Below are 13072 nucleotides of genomic sequence, written 5' to 3' on the forward strand. Positions count from 1 at the left end.
AGATTTACTATCGTTGTGTACTTCAATATTCTGGGGTGGAGTAGAGCAGTTCTTGAAACATTTTTTTGGACAAACGTGTTTCTTGGAAGAATTCTCCTTCATCATATATGTCTTGGTTAATGTGAGGTTCATAATCCTTTTCATTGGGGGGGTGGTCTAACACGTGGCGGCACTTCATAAATGACGTCCCAACCACTGAGATTTGGATCACTTTGACAGGCCCACGGTACATAGAAAACTTGGGTTGCCTGTTGAGCCGTAATATAGACATCGGGAACATTCAAATGGGTGCTTTGTTTGATTTCGACTAGCCCTATATATTCATGAGTCCTGATAGTCTCCATCGGCTGGAACCAATAACATCTGAAGACTACGACGTTTGGTGGGTTTTCACCATAGAATTCAAGTTCATAAATTGCTTCAACTCTTCCATAACACTCGATACCTCCTTCGCCGATAGTAGAGACACAACAATTTCAGACTTTCGGTCGGCCATAGATAGCTGTTTGCCCTAGGTACAAAAGCGATACCCGTTGATTTCGTATTTGTCAAATGAGCGGACCTTATAGTCAAAACCATTAGCTACTTGTCACAATTCTGCATCCATAATCTCTGAATTAGCCTACAAGTTTAATACACAAGGATTGTTGCATTAGTCAAAAATTACCAAAGAAATGAAAGGGTCAAATGGAAACTGTTTTTTGAACCAAGAGATGAAACCGGGATATTCGGCTCCTTGTTTTGCCAGAAGCTCACACTCTTCGACAGAATCCTTTTGGATCACCGCTCCATACGAGAATATGGCGATGTATCGACTGCATCAAATATCCAGGAATAAGAGAAGCTCGAAGAAATTAGAAGTTGTGAAACAATGTACCGAGATCTTACTCGATGTACGGCCGCACTTCTGTTAGGTTATTGAAGAGATACAGTGAAATGGTTCGCCATTCTTCAACATCCAACCTTACTAGTTTCAAATCACTGGCTGGTGCGAGATTCCCTTTGAATAGGCTAAGGTTGGATTGACCCTTTTGAGGTTCGTCGGCATTGTACCAAGGCTTCGGATTATGCAAATGACATTTTTTTGGCTTCGTAGTGTGCTGTCACAAAGTTTGCCGCCACCTCGGTGATGAATGCCTCCTCCATCGATGCTTATATTCTACGTTGATTTTTACATTTTGCTCGAAGCGTCTTTTGCATCCTCTCAGTTGAGTAGCACCAACGATTTTGCACGCCCCCCCAATCGTTCCTCGGTCGGGAGATGCAAAATCAAGTGTTGCATTAGATTAAAGAAGCTTGGCGAAAAGATCATCTCTAACTTGCAGATCAACTCTAGCGCCAACTGTTCCATTTCTTCTAGGAGGCCAGGCAATAGTTCTTTCGCACAAAGAACACAAAAGAAATAGCTTAGCTCTGCCAGTACTAGCCATTCATCCTGAGGGATGAAGCCATGCAACATCACCGGCATTATCCGCTCAATCCATATGTGCCAATCATCACTTTTTAGACCAAATATTTTCAATTTTTGAAGACTCGCTCCCCTCTTTAGATTTGCTGCATACCCATCGGGGAACATCAACTGCATTTTCACCCACAAAATAATTTTCTTCATAGCTGGCCTTCCAAGATTGAATCGTGTCTTTTTCTTCGTCCAGTTCCCTTTCCTTTCGGTTCTTTCATGTTTTGTAACAGTCTATCACATAGCTCCTCTTGATCGACTCTAGCCTTAGTATTATCCTTTGATTTCCCCTCTATGCCGAACAATGTACAAAAAATGGCTTCGGCGATATTCTTTTCAGTGTGCATCACGTCGATGTTGTGTGGGCAAATGAGGTCTTTGAAGTAAGGCAGATCCCAGAAGCATGTCTTATGAGTCCAAGCGTGTTCCTTATTATACCCCTTGAAATACCTTGGATGCTCTGGATCTGGCTCGAGAGCATTTAATTGATCTAGAGTCTGTTGGCCTATCAACGCAGGTGGGGGTGAGTGTTTGAAAACTCTACATTTGATGAAGTTCTTCTTGTCTTTCCTGAATTTATGGCCAGGATGTAGAAACGGTCTATGCAAGTCGAAGCAACTATACTTGCGCCCTGCCGTCAGCCAACGAAACTCAAGAGCTCCCTTGCATGTAGGGCATGGGAACCTTCCATGCACACACCAGCCAACGAATAGCGCATACGCCCGCAAGTCATGTGTCGAGTACATGTACCAGGCACGCATTCTGAAGTTCTCTTTGCTAAAGGTGTCACATGTCTTGAACCCATTATCCCAAATTTCTTGCAATTCGTCCTTAAGCGGTTGCATGTACACATTCATATTCTTCCCCGGATAGTTGGGCCCTGGAATTATCAACGTCAGGAAAATGTTCTTTCTTTCCATAATCTGGCCGGGGGGGGGGGCAACAGCTGTATGCGGTTGCCATCTGACCAAACACACTGAACCCATCTGTGCTGACGGCGACTCGAGGATGCCTTGGATCTGCCATTTTTTCCTTATCTAATGCATCGAAGCGCTTCCACACTTCACCATCCGATGTGTGCACCACCATCACATTCCCATCTGCATCTAGTTTGGTTCTTTTGCCCGTTTTGTGCCATGTCATCTAACTGGCCGTGTCTTCGACCATGAAAAGAAGTTGAAGTCTTGGTACGATTGGCATATACCAAAGAACATTAATGGGTATTTTGGTCTCCGTATTCTCATCCATACCATTGTCTACCACAACATACCTAGAAGAATTGCAAATGGGACAATAGTTCAAGTCCTCATACTGAAGCCTAAATAAGACACATCCTTTCTCACATGCATGTATCTTCTCATAGGGCATCTTAAGAGCACGAAGGATTTTGTCTGACTGGTACAAGTTTGGAGGTAGCACATGGCCTTTGGCTAGAAATCGTCCAAATACTGTCATCATCGCGTTGTAGCATTCTCTGCCCAAGTTGAATTGAGCCTTCAGAGCCATTATTTGTGAGATGGCATCCAACTGACAAAGCTCTGTGTGCTCGTGGAGAGGACGTTTTGAGGACTCCAACATTTCAGTGAAGGCCTTTGCAGATTCCTCCATCTCCTCGTCTGAGTCCCGAGCATCGTCAAAGTCTTACACCATGTCTGCGGTCCCGTTACCATGCTCGTCGGTGCAATGATGAACCACCTCGGCTCTGGCATGTTGGGCAGACTCACCATGTAATGTCCAGACCGTGTAACCAGGCGTAAAACCAAACTTCTACAAGTCTTTACTCATTTCAAGATCGTCCCTCTTTTTATAGTTGTCGCAACGGGCACAGGGGCACCAGTTTAATTCCTGGCCATTTGCAAATGCGGCTCTAACAAACCCCTTGGTTTTTGTTAACCATTCCTCGGTCCAAACTTTCTGACTAGTGTAACCGGTGTACATCCATGCACGATCACTCATCCTACTAGACACACAAGAAATATATACATAATTAAGCAAACCATGCATACCCATCAGTTAATGGAGTTTGTCAGTTTTCTTACGTCCATGCAACCTACACGCTAATAGGTAAAGATAGGTCCTAATCCCACCCAAGTATGTGTAGATTGGGTTTGTTTTCCCATGCTCTACTCCGGATCTAACACAAAATTTCGGCAGCACCTCCCCGCTGTTCTCCTGATACACGTCTCAGCAATAAGCAGAGAGGATGTGTACCCAGAGAACAATAGGGAGGAACTGACGATTCTACATCGGATCTAGAGCAGAGCATGTGGGAAAATGAACCCAATCTACACATACTCGGGCTGTCCATGGATAACATTGGACAATTCGAAAAAATCACAATTATAAATATGAAAATGCATGCATATTTATAAATGTAACCCTTTCGAACGGGAGACGCATAGTGGTTACGCATACTGATGATTGACACCTATAGCTAGCTTGTTTCATCGGCACGAAGATCGGAACAGAGCAAGTGAAGGGGGGAGGAGGATATGTCATTTGTGCTCACCAACGAATGCAAGGGCAGAGCTCATCGAACACCAGACCCTCGCAGCAACGAAATAACTGCAAATTTGAATCGAAAGATGAATAACATAGCAATTTTGTTTCTTCCGTCGACCTAACTAAATTTTTACAGCAGGATGAGCGGGTTAGGGGGTTCTTGGCATTGATGGAACCCTAAATAGCAAGTATTCGACATCGACGACCACATGTATCTCGCACCGACGATACTTGCTATTTAGGGTTCCATCGACACTGAGGAACCCCTAACCCGCTCGTCCCTGGGCGCCCTCTTTTTTCCTTTCCTTCTTCTTGTTCTTCTTCTTCTTCTTCTTCTTCTTCTTCTTCTTCTTTCTTCTTCTCCCTCCTCCTCTTCCACCCTCCTCCTCCTCCTTCTACTCTAAACTAAACTAAACTAAACTAAACTAAACTAAAACTAAAACTAAAAGTAAACTGAAAATAAAACTAAACTAAAACTAAAACTAAAACTAAAACAGAAACTAAACTAAAATAAACTAAAAAAACTAAACTAAAAAAGGGGGGAAGAACAAACCTGCAGGCGCCGGTGGAGGGCAAGGTCGGCCGGTGTCGCGGGGCGGCGCAAGGGACGCGAGGAGGAGGGCGGCAGCGGGGCGGGGCGGCGCAGGGCCGCGGGGAGGAAGGCGGCAGCGGGGCAGGGCGGCGGGGCAACGGGGCGGTGGGGCGCGGGGGCGGGGGAGGGCTGGATGGTGACAGGGGCTGGGTCTAGGGGGCGGGGCTGGCGGGTGGCGGCGTCGGGGGAGGAGAGAGGCGGGCGCGCGGGAGGGAGGCAGAGAAAGAGAGAGAGAGAGCGGAGATGGCTCGGCCCGTTAAGTGGGCCTTCTTTGCCGTCTGCTAGAAGACGGCAAAGACGGCGGCCATTTAGGGCTGGCCCACGTCACCTCTTTGCCGTCCACCGGCGGACGGCAAAGAACCTGACCTAGCCACGCTGTGCCCTGTGAGGCCCACCTGGCCATTTGCCATCTGCCTTCTAGCTCTTTGTCGTCAGCTAGCTGACGGCAAAGAAGTTGCGGATGGCAAATAGACTTTTTGCCATCCGCACTTTCTTTGCCGTCCGCTTTGTGGGAGCGGACGACAAAGAGGCTCTTTGTCGTCAGCCGGCAGACGGCAAAGAGGTGGAAGATGGCAAATTGCCAGATTCCAGTAGTGTTACCCGCATATATTTTAGATGTTGGTCCGTTGCTCTAGCAAGTCCATCCCGAGCAGCTCAGATGTACGCATCGGCCTAGCTAAAGGCATCGAATGCCTCCTTTGAAAAGCCGAAGTCACGGAGAACGGCCCTCCGACGACGTTGATTCATGGCGCCGTACACTTCAGAGTTCGCGACAGACATATCGTCCAAATCATCTGCGGAAGGACAGTCCGGCGCCTCTCCCGTGTCAGCCCCCGTCTTTAGGGTAGGGTATGGAACCTGACTAGTGGAGGCACGACCGGCAGGATCCCCGGACATAGTCCGGCGGACGCTTTTCCTGATAAAGCGGCGGATGACGTCACAATTTGATGTTGCGACCAGGAGACATATTTTAAAAAGAAAGCATCACCTCTTTGATGAAGGTTCTGCCATATTATCATTTGCCTTTGTCTTTGAAGATGTGCTCGACGCGGGCAACACTCTCCTCGGAGATGCTTCTGGTGCGTGTTGTGGCGTAGAGCACCTCCCCTTTGGAGCACGAAATAGCGCGGTGGGTGAGTGTCGGTGTCAAAACCGGCGGATCTCGGGTAGGGGGTCCCGAACTGTGCGTCTAAGGCGGATGGTAACAGGAGGCAGGGGACACGATGTTTACCCATGTTTGGGCCCTCCTGATGGAGGTAAAACCCTATGTCCTGCTTGATTGTTCTTGATGATATGAGTATTACAAGAGTAGATCTACCACGAGATCAGAGAGGCTAAACCCTAGAAGCTAGCCTATGGTATGATTGTATGTTGTCCTACGAACTAAAACACTCCGGTTTATATAGACACCGGAGGGGCTCGGGTTACACAAGGTGAGTTACAAAGGTGGAGATATCCATATTTGTATTGCCTAGCTTGCCTTCCACGCCTAGTAGAGTCCCATGCGGACACGGGACGAAGTCTTCGATCTTCTATCTTCATAGTCCAACAGTCCGGCCAATGGATATAGTCCGGCTGTCCGGAGACCCCCTAATCCAGGACTCCCTCAGTGAGGCATAATAAGGAAGCTCTTTGGAAGAAGGTGTCTCTTAAATTACTTACATGTGAAGTAGGGAGGAGGCCGGGATAATAGGCGATGATGGGCACTTCTTTACCATCATAGCTCGCCTGGTAGAATACTCCATTCCCAAGCTCCACAAATATGTCCGGATCTTCTTTGAATCCGTGGTCAAGGTCCCGATTGTGATCCTCCGGCTGGGGGGCGGGGCTATGGATCCCCTCGGTAGCCTTCTGCCATTCCTGTTGCGAGTGGATAGGTTACTATCCGTTAAAAAGGATTCAGGGAGAGGATTGAGTAAAATGGTGGGATTGGAACTTACCCAGCTAGGAGGATTATAGATGGCAAATCCATCTCTACATTGGAGACTGGTGAACTCCACCTTCTCCCCTTTGTATAGTTCGGCCAATATTTTGGCCAAAGGGGCGGGGGTTTTCGGACCCTTCCGACCACAGCGTGAGGCGTCATCTTCCCCATTATAGTGCCACATGGGAAGCCCTCTGTATTGGAGTGTGTCGGTGTCAAAACCGGCGGATCTCGGGTAGGGGGTCCCGAACTGTGCGTCTAGGCCGGATGGTAACAGGAGGCAAGGGACACGAAGTTTTACCCAGGTTTGGGCCCTCTCGATGGAGGTAAAACCCTACGTCCTGCTTGATTAATATTGATGATATGGGTAGTACAAGAGTAGGTCTACCACGAGATCAGAGAGGCTAAACCCTAGAAGCTAGCCTATGGTGTGATTGTTGTTGTATATGTTGTCCTACGGACTAAAACCCTCCGGTTTATATAGACACCGGAGAGGGTTAGGGTTACACAAAGTCGGTTACAATGATAGGAGATCTGTATATCCGTATCGCCAAGCTTGCCTTCCACGCCAAGGAAGGTCCCTTCCGGACACGGGACGAAGTCTTCAATCTTGTATCTTCATAGTCCAGGAGTCCGGCTGAAGGTATAGTCCGGCCATCCGGACACCCCCTAATCCAGGACTCCCTCAGAGTGGTTGGACCCCCCGCACTATAGAAATCGCCATTACCTCAATTATTGATAATCCGGACTGGGCGAGTGTCTTAATGTTGCCGATCAACTGACTGACTTCCGTGCTATCCTCCTCCTCGAGGTTCTGAGGGCGCTATCTATGGCGTTTCTTCAACGGAGCGCTTGAAAATTCAGGGAGACCCATTCTGACTAGGTCAGGAAGGGCGACATCGTCAATATAGAACCATTCGGATGGCCAGTCTTCGGATGCCTTCTTCGGCCTGCGGGATAGGTATCCGGTCCCGGTGATGCTCCATACCTTGGCTCCTCCCACTTCGAATATTGATCCCCGTTTATTACGAGGGACGAGGCAGAACAGTTTCCTCCATAATTAAAATTGGACCTCACAGCCCAGGAATAACTAACAAAGAGCAATGTAACCCGCAATGTGCAGGATGGTGACAGGACTAAAATTGTCCAGTTGGAGGCCATAATACTCTAGAAGTCCTCGGAGGAATGGGTGGATTGGAAATCGGACGCCTCTTAGCAAGTAGGGAATGAAGCACACTCGTTCCCCCGGGATGGATTGGGGCAATTCTCCGCCTGAACCTTGCAATTGAAGGACGTCGATCCTGCTCGGACGGGGACTAGATACGCGGGGGGAAGAAAGGCCTATTTTTGCAGCTTCGTCAACTGACTGTGATATACGGAACATCTCTCCCAATCACCTTTTTCGGAGCCGTGGGGACGAGAGGAAGTGCTGGGAGCACTAGCCATGTTGGAGTGGTTCCTCCTAGCGAGCTCTGAGGATTTTTTCGCATGGTGTTGAATGGATCTGAGATCTAATCTCTTTAAATAGGCTTCTTTCTTGCATGGTCTGGGTGATATGTGCAAAAATACCCCGACCTCTCGTATTCGCTTGACACGTGGAAGCTGAAGGTAGGAAGGCGTGGAAGCCGATGGGCGTGAAATTAAATGGAAAGACGAATACTACACTTTAAGTCAGGGACTTTGAAGTAATCGGAGGAGGAACCCGCCTTGCAATGCCGAAGACAATCTGCGCGCCGGACACATCATCATTGAAAGACTGGTTCATGGGATACTGGGAGTCCTGGATTAAGGGGTCCTCGGACGTCCGGCTTGTTGGCATGGGCCGGATTATTGGGCTATGAAGGTACAAGACCGAAGACTCTCTCCCGTGTCCGGATGGGACTCTCCTTGGCATGGAAGGCAAGCTTGGCGCCTGGATATGAAGATTCCTTTCTCTGTAACTGACTTTGTATAACCCTAGTCCCCTCCGGTGTCTATATAAACTGTAGGGTTGAGTCCGTAAAGGAAGAAACAATCATAATTATATAAGCTAGACTTCTAGGGTTTTAGCCATTACGATCTCGTTGTAGATCAACTCTTGTAATACTCAAATTCATCAAGATTAATCAAGCAGGACGTGGGTATTGCCTCCATAGAGAGGGCTCGAACCTGCGTAAACATCGTGTCCCCTGTCCCCTGTTACCATCGACCCTAGACGCATAGTTCAGGAAACCCTACCCGAGATCCGCCGGTTTTGACAATGACACCAAGCATGCTTAACAACTTGGGAATAAAGCAATTGTATTTGTTTCTCATGTATTTGGTACAACCAAATTCGGTTTACTTCTAACAAGGTATACAATAACAGAATGCACGCACAACTCTTGAACATCGCTTTGCAGAATTGAACCAAACAGTTAACTAAACACCACAACACAAATGAACCAAACGTTAACTGAGCACATTGCACAATGTATAACCGAACCAAGCATGCTGGACAACTTGGAAATATAGAAATTGTATTCGTTTCTCATGTATTTTGTAAAGATAAATTCGATTTATTTCTCACATGGAAGACAATACAAAATTGTAGCTTGAAGAATTGAACATCACATTTGCAGAATTGAACCAAACAGTTAACTAAAGACGATAACTAATTAACCAAACAGTTAATAAGTGAGCACCACACTGCACGACATATAGAACATATACACTAGAGCAACACATTGCATGGTAAAATTAGAAAGAACAATTCATTAGACAGTTAAGGAAAGGCAGGAGCAGGACACACAATGGGTAAACCGAGCATGCTTAACCGACATAGCTAGCAAATGGCAAGGTGCTCCTCCAAGATCTGGGGGTCAGCACGAATGGCAGCCATCGTGACCTCATCCGCGCGTGCGGCCATGATTTGCTTCTCCGCTGCCAAATGCTCCTTGAGCTCCTGGTTATGTTGCGTCCACCCTGGCTCAGGGCAGCGCTCATTTGGTGGAGCTAGGGGTTGGTGATTTGGGTGGAAGGTGTCGCGTCGGTGGTCGGGGCATGTGGGATGTGGAAGGACGAGGAGATGGGGGTCAGATGTGGATTACCTGCCTGGATAGACGAGGCCGAGCAGCGTGAAGGAGGGTCGCCGGCGAGGAGGCAATGCTATAAGCAAGCCGTGAAGGTTTCAACTTGGAAAAGTAAGGCAGAAACAGGGGAAATGTGGCTTTTGGTAAGGGGGAGGGGGCGGGGAGATAGATATTTCCGCGGAATCCGAATATTTTGAATCGGTTCAGCGAAAAAACTGGCGCGCAAAGTGTCATTAGACTCGGTCCCTTATTCAGAACTTTGTACGATATGTTAACATCACAAACAATTGGAATAGCTTAACCCGTGTGCGATGAGTTTGAACGTCACTAATTTTGGTTCCAATTTTCCTGGTTACAGTGGTCATCCACGTCATTGCATAATTTGGGTACACAGCACACCCACACTTCTTACTCGAGGAAGTTCAGCAATTAAACAAAGCTAGCTGGCCTAAAAATTACTCTAACAAATTAAAGATCGACACTCTTAATTAAAAAAACAAAGAGTACTACTATGGCTGGTGCTCGTTGGTCTACGCGGCCTCCTCCATGTCCAGCTCACGCCCGACGGTCTCCTAGGGAAAGGGCTCCATGGCATCCATCGCATCATACTTGGCAAACATCTCGCCATCCACGTCCGCCATCTCTTTGGAAAAGGTCGCCATGAGCTGGGCGTGGGCGGCCGTGATCTGGGCTTGGACGGGCTCTGTCGTTACAAGGTATGCGGTAGAGGAACGAACGACTGCTCAAACACTCTCGACGATTGCCAACTCTCCGGCCGTGGGTTGCTGACCATTGTTGGAGAAGCTTCGTTCAATTTGTGCGGTCACTGCCATAAATTAGGCATGGGTGGCCTCGACATGGTCGTGGGTGGCCTCCATCAGGGCTAAGGCCACCACTGCGGAACGGATAGCTGTTGTGCCACTCTCGCGGGTTTCTATCCCCGAGAAAGATGTTGCTGCCGCCACCTGAGATGCAACAGCGGTCGTTTGGGCTTCCTTGGGCATTCGGTCACAGATTCGAGCCACGCTCGTGCACCTTGTTAGCACGCGCATGGCTCCTGGAGCCGCGCTCTCGCCAAAGTGGAACTCCAAAGTTGCCCTCATGACGTGGGTCCACGTCCCCATCTTTCACCGGCGATGATTGAACAGTGAAATGATATTTGGGGAGCGAGCTAGTGTGCTTGACATGCCGGGTGTGGACTATATCCGACGCACCTTCTGCGTAAGCCATAGGCATACTATACACCGACGGTGCTCCAGGATATTTTGTACTGCATCTCACACGGTTGGTGATAATAAATTGTATGGGATCTACTTGATTTTTCATCTTGATTGGAATTACATAATAGGGTCACAGCGGCAATGGACGGTGTTTGAATTGCTAGACCTTTTATCTATAGTGAACATGCCACTATATGTGTATCGTAAATAAATTGGAATTATTCAGGGTTCGTTTGGAAATTTTATACATTAAATTGGTTTTCTAGCCATTTCAGGTGCACAATTCAAAATTAAAGCACATGCACATGCTCCGGTGCACCAACATGGGTTGTAAAATTATATATGTGTTAATGGGTTTATGCTTATGTACCATGCAGAAATGGGGATGAATTTCGAACACCACGACACCGTGGCTCTCCTGCAAATGTTGAGGTACTTGCTTTTGTAATTCTAGTAAATCCAAAACTCGTCTAAAATTCATGAAACTTGACATGATATCATGGAACGGCAGCGACATGCCGTGGTAAAAATATTGTTCCATTTGGGGCAGGTGTGGGTATAAGCTTCTCGCAAACCAGAGCTTCTGTCACAACAAGCCTAATGGTTTCGGTAGGCTACGTGCCACCTTGGTGGACGAAACAATATCTGTTGCCTCTTCTTGCTTTCAAAATGTTTCTCGCGTCAACATAGAACAACACGAGTGTTGTGTCAATTTTTATGGATTTTTCGGGGTTTACTTGGAAATTTTTATACATTGACCGAGTTTTCTATGCATTCATGTGCATAAGTCAAATTTGAACTATAGGCCCATGCTCTAATGCATATAAATTAGTTGAAATTTCAAATCTGTGTCCTTGGTTGGATGCTTAGGTCCCATGCAAGAAATGTGAATGAATGTCAAACACCCTACCACCGTCACTCGGTCGCAAACATTGAGATACCTGGTTTTAAATTCTAGTAAATCCAAAGCTCATCTGAAATTCATGAAACTTGGCATGCTATCATGGAGCGGCATCAACATGCCGTGGTAAATTTTTTTGTCCCATTTGGGGCAGGTTTAGGGATATGCTTCTAACAAACCAGAGCTTCTCACAACAAGCCTGACGGTTTCGGTAGGGAACATCCCACCTTTGGGGACGAAACGATATCCATTGCCTCTTATTGCTTTCATAAATTTTCTCGTGTCAACATAGAACAACATGAGTGTTGTGTCAATTTTTGGGATTTTTCGAGGTTCGTTTGGACATTTTTATGCATTAATTGAGTTTTAAATGCATTTATGTGCATAATTCAAATTTGAAGTACATGCACATGCTCTAATGCATATAAATTGGTTGAGAATTCAAATCTGTGTCCTTGGTTGCATGCTTAGGTCCCATGCATGAAATGGGAATGAATGTCAAACACCCTGCCACCGTCACTCGGATGCAAACATTGAGATACCTGATATTTGAATTCTAGTAAACCCAAAACTCGTCTGAAATTCATGAAACTTGGCATGCTATCATGGAGTGGCATCAACATGCCATGGTAAACATTTTGTCCCATTTGGCGCAGGTTTGGGTATATGCTTCTCACAACCAGAGCTTCTCATAACAAGCATGATGGTTTCGGTAGGGAATGTCCCTCCTTTAGGGACAAAATGATATGCATTGCCTCTTATTGCTTTCCAAAAATTTCTAGTGCCAACATAGAACAACAGGAGTGTTGTGTCAATTTTTGGGATTTTTGGGGGTTTTTTTTGACATTTTTATGCATTAATTGAGTTTTGAATGCATTTATGTGCATAATTCAAATTTGAACTACATGCACATGCTCTAATGCATATAAATTGGTTGGGAATTCAAATATGTGTCCTTGGTTGCATGCTTAGGTCCCATGCAAGAAATGGGAATGAATGTCAAACACCCTGCCACCGTCACTCGGCCGCAAACATTGTGATACCTTGTTTTTAAATTCTAGTAAATCTAAAAATCGTCTGAAATTCATGAAACTTGGTATGCTATCATGGAGCGGCATCAACATGCCATGGTATATTTTTTTCCCATTTGGGGCAGGTTTGGGTATAAGTTTCTCACAAATCAGAGCTTCTCACAACAAGCCTGATGGTTCGGTAGGGAACGTGCCACCTTTGGGGACGAAACAATATCCGCTGCCTCTTATTGCTTTCAAAAATTTTCTACTGTCAACATAGAACAACGGGAGTGTTCTTTTAAATTTGGGAATTTTTCAGGGTTCATTTGGACATTTTTATACATTAACTGGGTTTTCTAGGCATTTTATGTGCATAATTCAAATTTGAACTACATGCACATGCTCTAGTGC

The sequence above is a fragment of the Triticum urartu genome, chromosome 2 (assembly GCF_003073215.2).
Source record: "Triticum urartu cultivar G1812 chromosome 2, Tu2.1, whole genome shotgun sequence".
Classification (NCBI taxonomy): Eukaryota; Viridiplantae; Streptophyta; class Magnoliopsida; order Poales; family Poaceae; genus Triticum; species Triticum urartu.